Consider the following 5,742-nt stretch of genomic DNA (forward strand, 5'->3'; position numbering starts at 1 on the left):
TTCATGTGTCTGTTTGATGTCGTTGTCTTTTATTCTTCCCAAATGTTTCTAGGGTAAAAAACACCTTATTCTTAATCTTTGCCCAAATGCATAGTCTTCTAGTCAACCTTTATATTTTAAATGAAAAATTCACATTTATGTTGTGAAAGTTGCATTTTACTCAGTTTTCTACAGTAACAGAATAGTAAACATACACGTCATGAAATAAAAATGTGAAAGCTACATTGGACTACAAATTTGACAACCCAATTTCACTTCATTTTTTAGTATGACATGGTGTGGTCATGTAAATAATAATTTTATAGAGTATAGTATTTATTATAGTATTGTCAAGGATGTATGGATAGTCAAATAAATGGCATAACAGTATGTAATAAACATGTCATAAAAGATCAGTATAGTGTGCCAAAAATGTCATAGAAAGTCTTAGTATAGGATGTCATCAAAAAGTCATGTATAGTTTGTCAAAAAAAAAAGTCATAGTACAGTATGTGGAAAAAAGTCAGAAAAATTGAATACAGCGAATAGAAAAAAGTCATAGTATAGTCAAAGAATTTATAGTATGTTAAAAGTCATAATAACATCACATAGTATGTCGAAAGAAATCAAAAAAACATTACAGTATAAGTGTGTCAAAGTGATAGAAAGTCATCAAATGTCATAGTATAGCATGTCCAAAAAAGTGATTAAAACGTCATAGTATAGTATGTCGAATGGAGTTAAATAGAATCAAAATGAATATAGAAACAAGTAAATACATTTTCAAAAAATTACATTTTGAAATATTTTTGTATTAAATATTTTATTGACATTTTTATGAAGGTACAAGGAGAGGGAAAAATGAGGGTAGTAATAAACTGCATATTTGACTTGTCATTTTGGGTGTTAAACCTTAAAATTAACTGCATATCATAAGATTTGAACCCACAACCTGTGTGCTCATCCTACCACCACTTTATCACACTGACCTATCTTACCTGAAGCACTTGACTACTGTGTCCATGTTTATTTGACTTCTTCACTTCCAGTGTTAGAACTTCAAAATTCACTGCGCCTTTTAAAGGAGCAGTGAATTTGTCGAAAAAGGTCATAGTATAGTATGTTGAAAAAAGTAATTGTATCGTATGTCGAAAAAAGTCATAGTATAGTATGTCGAAAAAAGTAAAAAAAAAAAAAAAAGTCATAGTATGGTATGTTGAAAAATGTAAAAAAAAAAAAAAAAAAAAAAAGTCATAGTATAGTATGTCGAAAAAAGTCGGAAAAAAAAGTCATTGCATTGTATATCAAAAGAAGTCATGGTATAGTATGTCGAAAAAAGTCACAAAAAAGTCATAGTATAGTATGTCAAAAAAAGTCATAAAAAGTCATACTATAGTATGTTGAAAAAAGTGATAAAAACGTCGTAGTATAGTATGTCGAAAAAATTTATGAAAAGTCATAGTATAGTATGTTGAATTAAGTGGAAAGTATAGTAAATCATAAAAGTCATAAAACGTCATTGTAGGCTATAGTATGTCAAAAAAGTCATAACTACGTCATAGTATAGTATGTCATGAAAATTAGGAAAAAAAATCATAGCATAGTATGTCAAAAAAAAGTAAAAAAAAGTCATAGTATATGTTGAACAAAGTAAAATAAAGATCACAGTATAGATTGTCAATAAAAGTCATAAAAACGTATGGTATAGAGTGTGTAAACGTACAAAATACAAAATAACCAAAAAATGATGCTTTAAAAGAAAAACTATGAAATCCACGTTGAAAAAGGAAGAGTATGGTATGTTGAAAGAAAGTTTAAAAAAAAGTTAAAGTATAGTATGTCAAAAAAAAGTCATACTATAGTATGTCGAAAGAAGTCATTGTATAGTATGTTGGAAAAAGTCACAAAAAAGTCATAGTATAGTATGTCAAAAAACGCCACAAAAAAGTCATAGTATAGTATTTCGGAAAAAAGTCATAAATACGTCATAGTATAGTATGTCATGAAAATTAGTTAAAAAGTCATAGCATAGTATGTCAAAAAAAGTTTAAAAAAAAGTCAGTATATAGTATGTTGAAAAAAGTAAAATAAAAGATCACAGTATAGATTGTCAAAAAAAGTCATAAAAATGTATGGTATAGTATGTAAAAAAAAGTCATAAAAACAAATGGTATGTATGTCAATACAACACGCATACAAAATAACCAAAAAAATGATTCTTTTTAAGAAAAACTGCAATCCTCGTCGAAAGTCATAGAATAGTACCTCAAAAAAGTGATGAAAAATCATAGTATAGCATGTCGAAAAAAGTCACAAAAATGTCATAGTATAGTATGCTGAAAAAGTGAAAAAAGTCATAGTATAGTATGTCAAAAAAGTTTAAAAAAAAATCATTCTTATAAACTTAGCACAAAAAGTAAGGAAATTTGTGTTTGCTAGATTATTTCTCTGTGGTAACAATGCTTTTTGGCAATAAATCTTATACTGTTGGAAAGCCTGTTTAGTTCCCTTTCAAATGGACTGCTGGCAGGCCATTCCATCCTCTCCACTCCCACATTCTGGAGGTAGACTCTGAAAAAAAGTCATAGTATAGTATGTCAAAATAGTATGTCAAAAATAGGCAACAAATAAAAGTCATACGTGTAGAAAGTTGAATTCTTTTCCTTTTAAAATCATAGTATAGTTTGTCAAAATAAGTGATAAAAAAGTAATAGCATATGTCATGAAAAGTAAAAGTATAGTATGTTGAATGAAGTGAAAAAAGTAAAAGTATAGTAAATCAAAAAAGTCATAAAAAGTACTATAGTCAAAAAAGTCATAAAACGTCATAGTATAGTACGTCATAAAAAAGTCAAAAAAACTTGTATACTATGTCATGAAAGTAGTAAAAAAACATAGTACGTCAAAAAGGTAATAAAAAAAGTAATACTGTAGAATGTTGAAAAAAAAATTTGTATGTCAAAAAAAGTGATAAAAAAGTCAAATTATAGTATGTTGGAAAAAAAGTCATAGTATAGTATGTAAAATAAAGTGATAAAAAGTCATAGTATAGCATATAAAAAAAGGAAATAAAAAAGTAATACTGTAGAATGTTGAAAAAAAGTAAAAAAGAAAGTCATAGTATAGTACGTAAATAAGTCAATATATAATGTGTCATAAGTCGTAAAAAGTCATAGTATAGTATGTCGAAAAAAAGTATTTTAAAAAGTCATAATACAGTAGGTGAAAAAAGTAATGAAACAGTAATAGTATAGTATGTCGTTAAAAGTGATAAAGAGTCAGAGTATAGTATGTCAAAAAAATCATAGTCATAGTAAAAAATGTTGTAAAAAAGTCATAGTATAGTCTGTTGAAAAAAGTTTGCAAAAGTCATAGTATAGTACGTTGAAAAAAGTGATAAAAATGTCATAGTATAGTATGTTGAAAAAAAGTCAAAAACATTATTCTATAGTAAAAGTTTTAAGAAAAAGCCATTTTTTCCCCTCTCCATGTCCTTTCATAAAAATGTAAAAATATTAAATTAAACATTTAATTATTAAAAATAATAATAAAAAAAAAAAAATCTGTATTCATCTTTATTCTATTTCACTCCATTATCTTCTACACTCTGCTTTGGTCTTGTACTCCACACTTCTACACTTCCTACTCTGAACTTGAACCTTACACAGGCCGCCGTCATGTTGAGAAGAAACCTACCACTGCCCCAACACAAGTGAACTTCGAAATCTTCTTTGAGCATATTTGAAGTCTTCATTTTGGGTGTTAAAACTCAAATTTAAATACATCTCATGAGGTTTGAACCCAAATTATAAAAACGTCATAGTATAGTGTGTAAAAAAGTCATAAATACGTCATAGTATGTTGAAAAAAGTCATCAAAAAGTCATAGTATAGTATGTAAAAAAGTTTTTAAAAAGTCAGAGTATAGCATGTTTAAAAAAGTCCTGAAAAAGTCATAGTAAAGTATAGCGTAAATGGGGATAAAAAGTCATAAAAATGTCATAGTGTAGTATGTAAAAAAGTAAAAACATCATTGTATACTATGTCGAAAAAAGTCGTAAAAAAGTCATAATATAGCATGTCAAAAAAAGTCATAGTATGTAAAAAAAAAAGTAAAAACATCATAGTATACTATGTCAAAAAAAGTCATAAAAAAGTCATAGTATTGTATTTTGAAAAAAGTTTAAAAAAAGAAAAATCCTGAAAAAGTCATAGTAAAGTATGCCGTGAAATGGGATAATACGTCATAGTATAGTAAGTTGACAAAAGTCATAAAAAGTTATAGTATGTGGAAAAAGTCATGAATACGTCACATGTTGTAAAAAGTTGATAAAGTTACCGTATAGTAACTTGTAAAAAGTCATAGTATAGTATGTAAAAAAGTAAAAACATCATTGTACCTATACTATGTCGAAAAAAGTCGTAAAAAAGTCAAAATATAGCATGTCAAAAAAAGTCATAGTATGTAAAAAAAGTAAAAACATCATAGTATACTATGTCAAAAAAAGTCATAAAAGTCATAGTATTGTATTTTGAAAAAAGTTTAAAAAAAGAAAAATCCTGAAAAAGTCATAGTAAAGTAAGGCGTGAAATGGGATAATACGTCATAGTATAGTAAGTTGACAAAAGTCATAAAAAGTTATAGTATGTGGAAAAAGTCATGAATACGTCACATGTTGTAAAAAGTTGATAAAGTTACTGTATAGTAACTTGTAAAAAGTCATAGTATAGTATGTCAAAAAGTAAAAAAAAAAAAAAAGTCAAAGTATAGTATGTTTAGTAGTGTAAAATGGTTGAAGGAAACTGAGGCACTCAAACGGGTGAAGTTTAAGAAAGAAAATAAAAAAACTTTCTTCTTGGCCAAAATACTTTAACATGCCAACGAGTTCCGGTCGTTTAGGTCTTCAGCTTCCTCCGCCCCTTATAAGATAGCATGTCATAAAAAAGTTTTAAAAAAAAGTCATAGTATACAATTGTTACTTCATTTCACGTTAATTCTGCGTTAGTAGTGCCGTGGCGGCAGCTAAGGGGGGTGAAATCATTTACCAGTAGCAGCTGCAGTAGCTGCAGTGCGTAATAACAACCACCAGGTGGCACAGATGAGCAGTGCAGATGCAGATTCTCTGTCGGTACACTGGGAAACAGAAATGCCATGAAAGTGTTTGGAAATGAGTCAGTACTGTTACATTATCTGCCGGGCATGTACAGCATACTTACATACATGACAGAGTCTTAATTTCATTATGGCCATTGTGTTATGATCATAGACTGTATAAAATAAATCATATAAAAAGCCATAGTATAGTATGTCATAAAAAAGTCCTAAAAACTAAATATTGTACGTAATAAGAAAGTCATAGTATAGTATATCATAAAAATGTCATAAGAAGTCATAGTATTTTAAATACAAATGTCAAAAAAGTGATACTATAGTATTTCATAGTAATGTCAAAAATGTCATTTTCATTAACACTTTCATCTATAACATTTTTGTGACATTTTAAAAATTTGAATTTTAATGAATGATCTAAAAGTTGCTATAAACACAAACCATCATACCTATAATAACTTTGAGAAAAATGGAAATACAATAGAAAACGTTGTTCGGGTAAAAATCCTTAAGTAGTAAATAGGTGTGTGCTTAGAAGTAAAAAATACTCTGGGATTTGAATGATTCAAATATTTAACCCTGATCACAGTGTCTGCATTTTCACAATGTGGGAATGTGCGCATGATGACAATTAAGCTGCCTCATGTTGTAGGA

The sequence above is a fragment of the Sander lucioperca genome, chromosome 23 (assembly GCF_008315115.2).
Source record: "Sander lucioperca isolate FBNREF2018 chromosome 23, SLUC_FBN_1.2, whole genome shotgun sequence".
In the NCBI taxonomy this organism is placed as follows: domain Eukaryota; kingdom Metazoa; phylum Chordata; class Actinopteri; order Perciformes; family Percidae; genus Sander; species Sander lucioperca.